The following is a 15826-nucleotide window of genomic DNA, read 5'->3' on the forward strand; positions in this document are numbered from 1 at the left end:
CTTATTTAAAACACAGCTGAACACAATAAGACAATTAACTGAAATTAGGGCACACTGAACACATGGGACATGAAACAACAACACAGAGTCCAAAGATGTGACATTACCCCCCCCTCCTGGAAGGTGCGTCCTCGCACTTAAAGTAACATCAGGACACAAACAAAAAAGGGGATAACGGGAACTAGGATGAGGTTTCGGTGGAGGACGGGCCCCCAGGATGGGGTTGGCAAACAGAGTCCAGGGAGGAACAGATGGAGGGAGGAGCCAGGGAAGAGACAGGAGGAGTCCGGAGCAGGAGGATATCCAGAGGACGCAGAGCACAGCCCTGAGCACCCACGGTGGAGCCGACGGAGGGAGGAGCGACGGAGGAGGAACGGCCGTCAACTCCATGGGGCTGACCAACGGTGGCGGAGAGCCGAAGAGCAAGGCTAACACAGAGGAGCTGGAGGGCCTAGGCGACGCCGAAGGCACCGGCGACTGATGCAGGGACAGGGAACGAGAAGGACGCAGGTATAGCTGGAGAGATGGAAGAGCCTGACAGAGCTGGAGGGATGGAGGGACGAGGTGAAGAATCCCAAGGCGACAGACCAAGGCGGAGCCGGAGGAAAGATGAAGCCTTGTGGAGCTGGTGGACTGATGGGCCACAGTGAAGAGGGGGAAGCTAGGAGCCAAGGGAGAGCCGACAGGTCTACGGCTGGATAGAGTGGGAAGGTGGTCAGACTTTGTGCGAGGGCACTCAAGGAGGCGCAGTCTGCACGGACACTGGAGGGCGCCCTTGGGAAACAGTCTCTGGAGTGCGCCCTTGAGGCAGGGACTCATGACAGCTGTACGGGACCAGCAGGAATGTAAGACGGCTGGACGGGACCAGGAACTCAGGACATAGGGGCGGTGCCAGGTCTAATTCTAGATCCAAGTCATCCAGCTCTTCCTGTAAATCCAGTAGCCACAGATGGATTATCAGCCACCCGCAGCGGACTTCGATCCTTTGTCAATGGTGGGCACTGGCTGTGGCTCCGCGTAACGGTGAAGTGATGGGCTGCGCTCTAGATCTGGAGTGGAGCTGGTGTCGTTGTCCTCGAGCTGAACAGTCACTGACGAAGCACCCACTCGATGTAAGCAGCAATGTTCTCTTGAGGATCATTCCCCGACAGCTTCGCTCGTGTGGAGGTGTTGAGTCTGCGAAAGTGGATTGAGCACAGGAAGCTGTCTGGGTAACGTGAGTCGTTTCGAAAGGGCGACAAACTCCTCCGTATAGCCCTCAAGAGAGCGATCCCCCTGCTTCAGCAGGAGGATGAGAAAATTGGGGTCATTCCACAGGGAAAACATTACAAAATAAAAAACAAAAAGGGGAAAACACACCGCTATCAAACTTTAAAGGTCCGATCATTCTGTCACGGTGTGGTTCAGGGAAGGAGAACTTGACGAGCATATAACACTTTAAGAGTTTTAATAATTCGCAAACAAGAAAATATCACTGCTACAGGCAGGCAGGAAGGCAGAAAATAACCACACATTAAACAACGATGATCGGACAAACTGAACTGAAACATACTGGACTTAAATACACAAAGTAAATTAATACACAGCTGAACACAATAAGACAATTAACTGAAATTAGGGCACACTGAACACATGGGCCATGAAACAACAACACAGAGTCCAAAGATGTGACACTTCTGCAGAACACACACACACAAATATTTCAGAAAAATATCCCAGGGTTTTTCATGTAATGTTATTCGGACCGTTTTTCTAAAAGTCATACAGGACTAGAAATGCATGAGGCTGAGTAAATGATGACAGAATGCTTTTGCTTTCACGTTCAGTTTTGCAAAGTAGATTATTTATTTTATCATCTGAAGCCATAGAATTCTTTCATTGAAATATCGTGCTTGTGTGACCTCTCTTTAATATAATGACACTAATGCATTTCAAAGACCCATTGAAATCAGAATGGTTTTTTTTGTAGCTTTTAGTCCATGTCTATTAACTTTAAAGCCATTTATAATCTAATGTTTAAAAGCTGACAAAATTCGCTTTTAGCTGATTTAGAATATTTAGCATTTAGCAGCCTTTTGCTTCTGGGAAAACAGACCAAAAATTTTTGATGACTCATCCTACACTTTCTCTCCCAAACTTCCTGCATTAATAGGAAATACAGCTGCGCCTATCTGTCGTTTTATCAGGGTTTTAAGAGGCTTTTAGATCTACAGTAACTCTACATAGTAAAAAAAAGTTTTATTATTGGCATCCATGGTTCCTTGAAGGACATTTGCCATCCACGGAACCAAAAGGATCTTTAGAATATTAAAATGTTCTTTACTTCACAGAACTATTCACTTAAATGTTCTACAATGGCACAAACATGGCTCTTCTATGGCACTAATAGAGCAAATGGGTTAACATTTTGAAGCGTGAAAAGGCCAAAAGTGTGGCTTAGTACTTTTTGGGACATATATTACAGAGAAGAAAGGGAGGAGAATAGAAAGAGACACTTTCTGACTCTCTCTTGTATTGATCCAGTGAAGCCAATGATAGAGACAGAGTGAGACAGAGGACAAGCACTGAAGACTTAGAAAATCAAAAGACTCCTTCCCCCGAGTCTAGTGCGGTTTGGATAATTATACATCATTAACAGCAGAGAAATGCACTGAAGGGTGTTAACCGGTCTTAACCGCAGGACTACAGACACGCACACACTGAGTTCTCCGTGAGCATCCGTGCCCCGTAGCCCATGTAATTGACGGTAATGACGATCTGACATTCCTGGCTCGTGGGATCTCTCACCTTGAGCAGAATTGGACTTCCAACCGCAATGCGGTTTCTCTGAACAGCACGGGTTTAACGACCTGACGCACAACTGAGGTTTGTTTAAACACCAGGTGAAGGGAGCTGTTCGAGCTGCGGGCGAAATCTAGATCAGATTAAGTCTAAATCTTGTTTTACAGAGCGTTCATAGTTTGGAGATTCAGCTGAGTGCATGAAAACACAGGTTTGATATAAAACATAGTTGCAGTGAGAAAACTGGAGTGACTACAGTTTCTATTCTTTAATATCTGAGCCATGCTATTTTCTATCGTCCGTGAAAGACTGATAGAGGTATTAAAGTAAATGTCCCAGCTGCGGTTTTTCTGTAGAATAAAAAAATAATCAGATCCTGTTATGAGCTGTTACCAATAAATTGCTATAAACGTGGTTCATACCATATGAATCCTAAATTCCAAGTCTTCTGAGGCCAAGTTTTGTGATGACCAACCTTTTAATCATTTTAATTGTAGTTGTTCATGTACTTCAAATATGCATCATGTTTGATGTCAATGATCGTGAAAGGAAGGAAAGTGAAGCACTTTTGATTTTTACCACTTTTATTTAAATCAGTGATCTGTTTGCAAACTTTTTGAGCCCCATAGTTCAAAACATTATTCAAAGGTCTAATATAAGTCCTCATATAAAGTAAGATATTTCTTATTAAACTGTACACAATGTACTGATTTCCTACTTTTTGATTACTTCAAATTACTTTTGCTGAAAAAGCTAAAAGACTAAAAATAGCAAAATTAATAAAAAAAGAAGAAAATTTTGAAAGAGAAATCAAAAGGAATTTGACCAAATCAAATTATAAAAAAGTCCATTATATATATAGTGATTAGATAATATGATATGATATCATTTATTTTATTAAAAATAATAATTGTATAATTTTAAGTCATTCTGCGACCCACTTGTGGGTCTTTTGAGCCCAGGCCACCTGATGGAGAGCCAATAACTTAGGGGACACTGGATAAAACAAATACATTTTGCTGCCTGTTTAATTTACTTAATTAAAATAAGCTACTCCAGAACAATTCTTGAACATTTTGTCAGAATATCATTTTTTATGTTCGGTCCATTTAATTTTGTACAATGGAAGCTAACTTCATTCATTTGTTTGAGACTTCATTAATCATGTTTGTTGCCGAAACTGAGCAGTTTATTCCAAGCTCCCAGCATGCCTTGTATGGGACTGGATTATTAAGGAAGATCAGAAAAGGACCTATTACACTGCACTTTTTGTGGTGAAGAGTAAAGCTTGTCTATAGTTTCAGGTCTGATACAGGAAAAATTGTGATGCATATTACATAAACAACAAATAATGTGCTTTTTTCGATACATGTAGACAGAGTGGAATTTCAAGTTTTTTTACTAGCTAGTAGTCACTAGCCACCGCTCCGGTTTAAGACCGTGGGAGGGAAAGGGCAGTATTTGGGATTCATTGCACACCACAGGCAATGATGGATTGTACTGATGAACCTGATTCACTCTGTCGACTTCACTTTACTTCTTTGTCCTCTTCTTTGCCAGTGAGAGGAGCAAAAGGTGACAAAACCCAACAGCTTTATGAATTGAAACTTCCTAAGGTCTGCCGTTTCCTCTGGATGATCATTCTATCATCTTTCTCAGACTGCTTGACGGCTTTTTCTGATGGCTATCAACTGATGTGTCTGATGTGAAGAGAAATGAGTTCTGGACCGTCTGTCATGAGTTTTGTTTCCACTCTCTAAATGCGGACTTTTAAATCAATCAGGCTTTTGGCTTTCTTCCATCACTTCTCCTCTGAGGAGCAAATGATTAACTAAACCATTAGAGGTTTTCAATATTTCATAATAACTGTCCGCGGTGGAGTTTGCGTGCGTTTTATCCTCCTGGGAAACAGTAATTCATTTTGGTTCACTGTAGAGCGCATTTGTTTTTAGTGAATTTATCTGAAAGTACACATGCTGCAGTTCATTATGTGTATTGATGCATTCTTAAAGAGGAAATTCTGGCCTTTTCAGACATACAGGTTTTGAGGTTTGGGCACAACAACTTTCTCTCTTTAAAAAATTATATATTAGAACCTGAACCACAAAGCTCTTTCGAGATTTAGATTTATACATATGAATGCTAAATAAAGCAAAGGTGTCCGTTAAAACTGTGAACTATGAACCAACAAATTTATTTCATAACATAATTTGTGTATAAATCATTGTGAGACCGCCCACACATGCTTCTGATTGGTTGTGATATGTTGCCCCGCATGTAGAGTTGCTTGAATCTTGTCGTGTCATGTGTAGTTAGGACACGTCGAAAGACATTTCGCTGAGACCCTGAAGGCTAAACTGATTGTAGTTTCAGAATAAAGTCCCTGATGGGCACTAAAAAGCCTTTTTACCAGCTTCCACTCTGTGTCTGTTCTCAGATTTGCCAGTATAGCTACAAATATATTGTGTTTCCATCTCTCCATTCAGAGCGTTAATAGACTCACATTGCCGGATTGCTGTGCCCTTTGTATTTGCTCACATGCGACTGTGTTTTAGTAAGCTGATGGATCACTGAGCATGCCGTAATGTAAAACTCTCCTTCTGGGCTCTGCAGAAGACGTTGTCGTTCCTAATTTCTCATTCATGGTTTTCGTCTTGTGCGTGCAAAGATTTAGACATGTTGGCCCTCTTCAACACGAAAGCCTGGAAAGCCTGGTTTCTCTTCACTTCTGACCTACAATGTTTGACTCTTCTTGCTTTTTTACTTAAGCAATATCACATAAGGAACTGCTGTTGTACTGATGTGCTTTCAGTCATAACAATCATACTGTTAGTTTTATTAGTACAGCATGGCTGAGAGTGTGATATTGGTTTTTTAAAGGTAATATTGATTTACATCATAATAAGACCACCATTTTGGTTTTCTTAAAACTGTTTAAATCTAGTTAGTTTTTAAATCTAGCAAGTTTTTTGCAGATGTAGTGTGTCCTCCAGTCTGTTAAAAGCGTGACAGCGTCTGTCGCTCAGATGCTGCTCTACCTCTCTGCAAGATGTTTATCAGGTGTTTCTGACACAGATGTTTACTTAATAGTACTGATGATGAAGTAAAGCAACACAATGTTTCATTTAACATTATTTCAGAAGAGTTTTATGTCTAGATATTCATGTAGAGCAGATGCTGCAGTGGTAATTATGCTTTAATATATTTCATACACGGGCTCTTTTGAGAGCGTTGAAAACTTTATTAAAAGAGCACTTATTACGCAAAATGCACTTTTACATGTTGTCTGATCATAAATGTGTGTTGGCAGTGTGTGTACACAACCACCCCACAATGATAAAAAACCACCACTTTTGTAACTCAAAAGCGTTCTCAGAAATCGAGGCGATTTCAAGTTTTCCTTTCTCTTTGGACTGTTACAAGCTGTTAGCGCATAGATAAGATCCCTGAAGTTGCAAAAAATCAAAACCAGAAAGATATTCTTTAGAAAAGTTAACTCGACCCTGCCCCCCTAAAAAGGCTTGTTTAAACACGCCCCCACTTCTCTACCTCACTGTGTGGGAAGTCTCTCATAACACCGCCAAAATGTTTACGCAAAGATGAAGGCAGAACTATTTTTCTCGTCGTAGTGCTGTTGCTGGCGCCATGTTCTGGAGATGCTGTGAAAGGGAAACTACTTTGTTTGGTCTTCCTAAAGACCTTAATCAGCATAAACACACTTGCATTACGCCTGTGTTTCCCAACTCTGTTCCTGGAGGCACACCAACATTTTCCCTTATCTGACCAATATATTTCTGGTCCTGGAACCTCTACTAACGAGTCCATGAGTTGTTTACACCAAATGCACAAAATAATGTCCTTTTTAGCAACATCATATTACCCCTTTAAATTGAATTGGTTAAGTATTAGTTGGTGAGAGAGCTACGCTTATCACTGTTCTGATAATGTTATGTACAATTAGTGTGATTTGTGTTATAGCCCTGTTTATATCTGCCACTGTAATTACGTTTTGTTTGCGCCGTCTAATTCACATATTGCTCCGAAAACCTTGACTCTCCCAAAGTAGATGCATAAAAAATTCATGAAGTCTCGTGAAGTATATGTACTCCAGCTTACTTTGAACAACAGCAGCCGATCAATTTTAAAAGAAAACCAGAGAGAAAGAGAGCGAGAAGACTCTGCTGCTGACCTTTGTGCTGTTTCGCTCCAAGTCACACTTGTTTGTAAAAGGTCTTCGGTCTTGACCTTGCTTCTCATGTTTATGAAATGGGTGTTTTTACCTCCGACGACATTTCGTTGTTGAAGTTTGTGCTTCCTTCTCTCCCGTGTGTTCATTATTGATGAAAGCGGAGTAGAATTGTCTTTTGCGAATTTCCTTTTGTTTCTTTTCCTCTCTTGATCTCTGAGACAGTATGAATAAAGAGTGTGCGTGTGTGTGTGGCTGTGTTCTGTCACTGAATACTGTATTCCCATTACAAAGCTGCCAGAGGCATCCGGTTATGAACCATTCGCTCAGTGTCATGTTTTTGCCTGCATTGCGTGTGAAAGAGAATGCAGAGCGTTTCCGTTAGATTGTTGTGTTTTCTGTTTTCTTGAGTGAGCCTGATTACAGCATGATTACACGATCAGCCCATCTTCAGGTCTGCAGCAGCGATGAGGAATGCACTTTATTCAGCAAGTACACATGAATCAAAAGCGACAGTAAAAACGTCTCTTTCAAGTAAATGCTGTTCTTTTGAATTTTGCCATTTGCGATAGAAATATATATATTTATTCTTGTCTTGCTGTGTACATCATACGGTGCTTTTTGATAACCTTGATTTGACAGTGAGATGAAGTCTGATTTCGGTTGGCCTTTCCAAACCATCTGTAGTCAAAACCGAGTTATATTTCATGGTTCTCAGCACCACGGCAAATCCTGTATGCCATCGAACACCATTATTTGTTTCATTATTAAATGCTATAAATAAAAAACTAATTATATTTAAATTATGGCGTGTAGCCTTCGATTATTTTTCAATTAAATAAACATAGCTCCAAGTGTTTGCAAGTAATTATTAAAGTAAACAGTCAACTGTTATAAACAAAGAAATAAATGAAGCACGGTCAGTGGTTTTCTCATTTTCTTGTTGGTATTGTTGATTGAAACATATTAATGATATTACAGACTGCAGCAGGCTGTGTGAAACTACCAAATCAAATCCATATATTGAAGATTTATGTCATTTTTAAGCCAAAAATTTCATTTGACCATAGCGTATGCAAATGCTGTAGAAAGACTAGTGTTGACTGGTTTTGACAGGCTTAGTCAATCAGCAGTCTGGTTTGTGCTGTGCTGGCCCGGTCTTGTCTGATCTGGTTTGGTCTGGTCTGTAGTGTGTAGCTCATCAGAGGCCGTCGGAGCGAAATCAGTGCTCTGCAAAGCGGCAGCTCAACCGTTTGAAAAGCATCTCACTCCTCTACACGCTCTGTTCCTCCCCGGCACTGGACTGTTTTCCTATCTTTCTCACGCATTCAGTGCCTTTGAAGTCTCTCCATGCCTCCCTCCTCCTGTTCAAGACATGCCCTTCTCCTCCCTTCGTTGTGTCTTCAGCGAAGCTCATGGGTGTGTTTCAATCTGCTCTTCAGTTCAGTAGTCAGCGCGCTGCCCAGGGAGCCACCATCTCCCACTTCACGCTCTCTCTCCGTGAAACAATTGTTTTGTGCACTAAAACAAATACATTTTAGAGATTGTGCACTATGAAAAATAGGACTGAAACATTTGGAAAAGATACAAAAAAAATAATAAAAAATTAAAAATACTATAAAAATAAACATACTAAAATAAAAATTATTTTATTACATTAATATGTTAAAATGGTAACACTAACTTTTCACTCACTAAATTCTTAATTTGCTGCTTATTAATAGTAAGCTAGTTTTTAAGTTTAGGTATTGAATAGAATTATGGATGTAGAATAAAGGCTTGTTCACATGAAACTAGAAAGATAATGATAACGATAACAATATTCGCATCAGCGAACGATATCGTCTGTTTATTCAAGAGCACCTGCCTTATTAAATTCTCGAGCTTGTTATTGCAGGATGGATTCTGATTGGCTGTCAATGTTTATACTGTTCATCAGCTAAAAAAAGATGTTCTGAAAATGATTCCAATGATATCGTTTCTCTGTGCTTTTATCGTTATAGTTGTGGTCTGCTATTCTTCAACACTGAAAATTATTTTTAGAACTGTCTTAATCGTTATCTTTATCATGATCGTGCTTGGTATGAACGGGCTTAAAGCATTAATGTGTGCTTAATTAGCGCTAATAAATGGCTAATATTCTAGTACTATACAACTAATAGGTGTATAAAATAAAATAAATTGTTAGTGAATTATATTTATGCATCTACTATGTTTATATTAAAGATCATTGAAACAATGGGCATATTGCCCGCCCACTTGTTACATGTAGACCTGGGAAAACTTTATTCTCGCTTTGGTCTAAATGAAAATGCTAATTCATTCTTTGCCACTAGGTGTCACTTTTGGAGCGATAAAGCTCACAAACCCTGCTTTAAATAAAATCGACCAATCATCTGAGGGGTTTGGAAATCATTTGGGAGATGTTGAACAAATGAGGTTGTTGACCTTGCATGCATTACAACCTGTTGTTTGGGACTCCCAAAGCTAAAATACAAACCTTTCATAACACATAATAGGGGCACTTTAATGCTTTCTGAAAGCCATTTTATGCGCATGTCGTGATGCAAAACAGAATAAAATAAATAATATAGAATGCTGGCAAGCAACAGCTTAATGCACCCCCTCGTAACTGTTTCCTCTGTCACTGCTCCCCTGATAATTTTCTGTCCAAGTTTGTCTTAACAATACATTCGTATTCACGATATATGGAACTAGAAGGCAGAATAAGACTTTGCATTAGGGACAGGAAAAAGCATTCTATTTTTCGGGGCTTGTGAAGAAGTCTGATGAAGTGGAAATGATTGATTACTCCTTTAATGCATTTATGTAGCTATACATTTTTGTGACGGTTAGTATTATTATTATTATGTTACTCCATATTGTCCCTAGACTGGGACATAACATTACTGATATTGTTACGTGTTTATCAATATTCTATTTTTAGATTATTTTATGTTTACATTTTTCAGTATCATGACAGTGGCTCAGCTGTTTTTAGAATAGCTTTCCTTCTAACAAGATCATTTTTCCAACAAATAGCAATGAAGCAGAACGAAATGCTACGTTGCAGGTTTTTTAATATCACACTGCAGCAGAGTGAGCTGGACAATGATTTCACATGCATTCATTCGTCTTCATCCAAAGCCCACAATGCTTTCAAATACATTTCATTATGCCGCACAAGAGTCTCTAGTGTCGCTAGCAACAGTTGAACCCTAATAAAGTTTTGTGCCAAATGAATTTACCCAAATTGGAAATTATCACTCATCTTCTAGATAATATTTGTTACCCCACAGACCAGCAGTTCTCAATTCTAATCCTTCTTTACTGCACATTTTGATGCAAATATCTGCACATTTGTCTTATCGCTTCAAAAATTTGTTCTAGTTGAACGTTAATGCCCTGTGAAACGCACGTCAATATAGTCCGCCATAATTCCAGTTAGAATCGAACATATACGTTACATTCAAATGGCATTGAAGCGTGCGAGACGTAAATTAAAAAAATTATTTATTTACAGAGGTCACGCTCGTCCGTGTGCGAAGAGGTTACGCAACACAAATTCATGAATACATGTTCTGAAGTGAAGTAAACTCACAGATTTCCCCTTCTCAGGGAGTAGGGAGTAATGACCACTGTGTAGGGACCATGTCGATCGGAACACAGTTCATGCACAGAGCTCACTTCTAACGAGCTAATTATCGGAAGCAGGTGTGTTAACTAAGAGAGACATGTAAAATATGCAGTTGAGAACTGGAATAGACCACTAAACCAGTCCTAAGTAGGAAGGGTATATTTGTTGCAGTAGCACACTGTTTCAAAGTAACTTTCCCAACACTCGCTCTTTAATACGTGACACTTCACTAAATGCTCTGCAGCAGTTTTGACCTTTACAGACAGATTCTGTACAAAAAAATGTGTGAAATTTACGGTGGAAAACTGGCACCTGTGGTTGGCGGAATTGTACCGCAAAAAATACAGTAGTGTAAGAATTATAGTCTGCCTCGACCAGACTCTCACTCTCACTATTCTCCTTTCAATACAAAGAGCTTAATTATCATAGAGATAGTTTTTCAATATGTAAATATGATCACCAGAGCGATACTTCATCACCTATAGAGCGGGATTGGCAACAGGCCATCAAGAACCATCTGCTGACCAAAAGGGCATATGATTATAACTTCTAAGGATTCTAGATAATCCCATCACCATAACATCATGTCGCTCTCACCTGAAGGACTACCAAAGATGCGAGAACAGAAGGTTGTCACTATCATTGTTATCCGCAATTTACACGTAAGAAGAAACTTCATTTACATGTCTAGCGAGAAGATGAACTTAAAACAGTATAAAATGTTGAGTCGGTTCATTCTGACTCCTCTGAATCCGAAGTACTGTGTATACTTCGTCACTGCTGAACTGTAAATAAAGTTATTCTGCACCAAGATCTCCGAAGTCCTCTACACTTTTTCTTACAGTAACAACGTTTTTGGTTTTACGGTTTTAAGTTAAATTTACAGTTAAATACCGTAATTCTATTAACTGATATTATGCTATTATAAAGTACTGAAATCTGTTTTGTACCTTTTGAACACACTGATAGCCACCAAATGCTGATGAGAGAGTTAAATGACGAACCCCAGCCCATTATGAGCAGCCTCTTAATATGAACAGTGCAATAAACACATTAGTTTTTTTTCTGTTAAAATCACAGTAAGCAACCGTTTGGAAGATTGGACTGAGACTAGAGGTCAAATGTATTTGAGATCAGGGCATTAAGGGCAGCTCTCAGCATGGCAGCTGTAGCCGTGGCTGTCATTGCCGATTCCTCTCTCTCTCTCTCTCTCTCTCAGGCGCCCTTTCATCTGCATCTCCGCCAATCTCCACATTCCCTGGCCCTGCTGCCAGCGGGGCTCATGAGAGTTGACAGTTACGCCCAGTGATGCTGCAGGATTAGAGATGGTGCTCCAGGGCCTCGGCGTTTCGCTGAGCCGCAAGGAGAGAGATAAAATTAGCCCTCAGGAAGGGGAATTGGAGACTTTGAGGTGGGAGGAAAGGGGAAAGCCTTACCAGAAGAATGCTGCCTTCTGGGAAACAACCGGCGTGAGACGTGAAAGATACGAAGAAGAAACAGTCTTCAAGAGGGCTTGTAGCACCATCCCTCGGAGATATACAGATAGTAATGCAGTATCTCTGTAGTGTAGATTTTATATGATTCATATTAGTGGTTGAATTGATATTAAAGGGTCTTTATTTTATTCATTTCTTTTTCCCAGTAATTCAATGAACAAACATTTTATTTGACTGGAATCATTAAGAAAGTGTGAAGTCTTATATTCAATAAAGTTATTATTAGTACTAAAAATAGTAGCAGTAGGCCTAGTAGCAGTATTGGCCAAGCTGTATTTTTGAATTTATTCATTTATTCTTATTTATTTTATATGTTTATTAAATTATGATAATTAGAATAATTATGTATATTTGTGACAAACATCGCAGGACACTGTGTCATTCACAGCATCGTAAGTTATTTTGTATTAGTGATATTTTAGTATTTGTACACTTTTATACTTTTTATTAATATTTTGAGCAAAATGTTTTCATTTTTGTTTTTAATTTTTAGCAAATGTATATTTATCTTAATCTAGTTTTATTCTAGTTTTTAAGTTTTTTTATTTCTAGTTAATAATTTTGGCGCTTTGACTTATATATATATTTACATATATTTATATCAACATTTCTTTTCTTTTTTTTTTTAAATATACTGTATGCACAAACACACATAATTCAAGTTAACAAAAATGATTTTAATAGTTATATTATAGGGGTTTTATAGGTGTCACGTTCTCTGGACTTTGTTATTGTTTTTGTCATGTGCCATGTGTTCCCTGTGACCTACTTTAGTTAATTGTCTTAGCGTTTTCACCTGTGTCTCATTTATTAAGTGATTCCGTTGAATATTTAAGTCCTGTGATTTCAGTTCTGTTTGTCTGATCTTGTCTTTATGTGCGTGTGATTTCGTCCATTCTGCCTGCCTGCCTTTATTTATATTGTTTATTTCATCTCTGAGTAGATTAAAATGCTTTATTTTACCCTTATGTTAGTTGTGTGCTCTCCTGCTTACCACTCCCGTAACAATAGGTGTATTTTACTGTATTTTATTTAACTGATTCTGAAGTAAATAGGCTACATTGTAATGCATAGTGGTTTATAGTATATACTGAAAATATATAGGGGAAATCTATCATCTGAAGTACATATTAGGACCCACAGAAATTCACAGACCTCTTTGTGGACTGATATCCGCATATAGCTGCTAGGATTCACATGTTAGCTTATAGTCGCTGTCTTTGCATGTAAAATTAAAGCTTAACATTTAGACCCATACAGGGCAAAAAAAAGGAGCCACTTAAGGTATTTTTTAACTGAGCGACTTCATTTATTAAGAAGAGGAATGGATGATGATGGAAACGGAGAGAATGGGATCATTACAGAGAGATGCTTATCAAGAGACTGATGGGAGAGTGAGGAAAGATATAAAAGACAGCCGATTTCTATCTCCAAGAAGTGTGAAAATTAGGAAATAAAATCAGATACAAGAAAGCAAGGGGTTCGTGGAGAAACAGAGATTAACCATATAAACAATGTGGTTTGATTAGGTGTAAAGGCACACTTTAATCCAGGCCTGGAGCAAGACGCAATATTATTTTCGAAAACAGACACAGCGGAGCCCTGTAAGATCAAAAAAGAGGAACAGAAATTAGTTTTTGTAAGTTTTTATCTCTCCCTCTTCTTGTGTTATACCCATGTCTCATACCTTTAATCTTAAGTAAGCATGAAAAACACTTCGGCTAAGGCCGTATGTCTGTTAGCAAAACCTGCTCAAAACGTGTGTTTGGGTTTGTGTGACCCCCTACGTTAAGTTTTGTTTAAAATAATTTTATTTATTAGTCACGTGTTTGTGTATTAAAATGTACATTCAAATGTTACTTTATTGTGTTATAAAGAGTGAATAATGAAGGGAATAGAGCTGCATTTTTTGTGAGGTGACATCCTCCCACAACCCATCTGACTTTCTGAGTAAAACACAACTCTTCTGTCTCTTTCGCTCCTAAAGGTTAGTAAAACATTAGCTTAGACTTCTTTGAAGTTGCAACTCTGATATGAATCATTTAGAAAAGAATAAGCCGATCCACTTGCGCATTTACACGTTGTGGTCAAAATGAGGCAGAAATGCAAAAAGATGAGCAAAGATCCATTACCAAAAACATAAACATAAAATTAGAAAAGTTGTCATTACTGTGCTTACAGCTTGTGAAAATGTCAAATGCAGTTAGAAAATTATACACCATATGTTTTTTTTATGTGTTTTTTTAAAGCCATGCAGTTGTTATAATCTTATTTTGATCTTTTAGGTATTTCCATTAATTACCATTTACTTTTGCTTAGCGTGTTGTCTTGGTCAGTTTTATTAAAATAACTGGGGTCAGTTTTATCCTCAAACCTCACCGTCATTATTAATTATGATATTAATAAATTGAACCCACAACCATTTAAAATCCAAAATATAAAAAGAATATATTGACCCTGTTTTTTTAATTCACCGATAATCCCGAGTGTGATTCCTGTGATATTTAGACCACTGAAATAGGAAGCTTTCATTTCAGCTACGATGTTAGCTTTTCTTTTATTCGTTAATTTACATTTGATATAAGTGTTTGAATATTTTATCATTTATTTCAGTGTGTCTTAATGACTGCCTTTGATGGCGGTTCTCACTGAAAGTCTCGGTCAGGCTTATAAGAGTGAGCAAAACATTATTTTTGTAGCAGAAAGAAACAGATTTAACATTCTGCTCAGTTTGCAGAAAGTAATCTCCTGGTTTTTATGCAGATGGAGCAAAGTCAGACCGTTCGAGCGGCAAAGTATGAAAAACATTCAAGTTTCATGGTCTGTGCGGTTTCTGATACTCTGTATGGCCCCTCATATGATTGAAATGCCATTCACCTGCCTCTTTCCTGCTTTGTGTATTTGCTGTACAGTATGTGTGTGTATTGTGCGATTGGAATTGAATAGAAAATGCTTTTTAAATTCCATTTTAATTCCTGATTTTGAAATATATATATATATATCTCAGGATACTGAATTACAAAAATAGATAGGTACTTACCAATTGTGAATGTTATGCAGCCATTTTGAGACTGTTAGTGAGTTGTCGGTCTGCTTGTGTCTTTCATTTCTTCTTTTAGTATTCCCAGAATAGTGTGTCTTGTAATTAGATTTTCATTTCAGGAGACGTGCTGTCTGGTATCACTGAAGGAGGCTTTAGGGGCAGTCAAGCCTATTGACTAAAGATCTAGGGGGATAACTGAAAGGTTGAGGTTCAAACACTGAGAAAGCGTGATCAGTAAAGTAGCAGCATCGTAGGGAACTGGTTATTTGACGTGCCAGGTTGCATCAGAGAGACTGTCCTGGTAATATGCGGAGGGTGAGAGGCTTTGGATAAAAGCATCATCTAAATGACACATCTAGCCTTGCTTTCTATCTGGATCTCTGGTTCTGGATTGGCTCAAGCAGAGCTGGAGTAGGTCGATGAGCACCACACAAAGCCCACCAGTGTTACGTAATCGAACCCACTCATGGCACAGTGTGGAGGCGTTACACATCATTCAAAAGTTTGGGAACAGTTTTTGTGAAAGAAGTCATAAAACAACAGAATATTATTACAAGTTATGATACCTTTAATGTTATTCATTCTTGTGATCCAGAGCTGAGTTTTTAGCATCACTGCTCCAGTCTTCGGTGTCACATCGGAAATCATTTTAATATTCTAATTTGCCGCCCAAACAGCGTTTC

General features: G+C 38.6%; 1 protein-coding gene across 1 annotated transcript in view; it reads left to right on the plus strand.

The window, feature by feature from the left end:
* The window catches only part of pvalb6 (parvalbumin 6), a 37767-nt gene that overhangs the window by 18022 nt on the left and 3919 nt on the right, over nt 1-15826 (plus strand). The gene's annotated exons all lie outside the window — the stretch shown is intronic.

The sequence above is a fragment of the Puntigrus tetrazona genome, chromosome 3 (assembly GCF_018831695.1).
Source record: "Puntigrus tetrazona isolate hp1 chromosome 3, ASM1883169v1, whole genome shotgun sequence".
Taxonomy (NCBI): domain Eukaryota; kingdom Metazoa; phylum Chordata; class Actinopteri; order Cypriniformes; family Cyprinidae; genus Puntigrus; species Puntigrus tetrazona.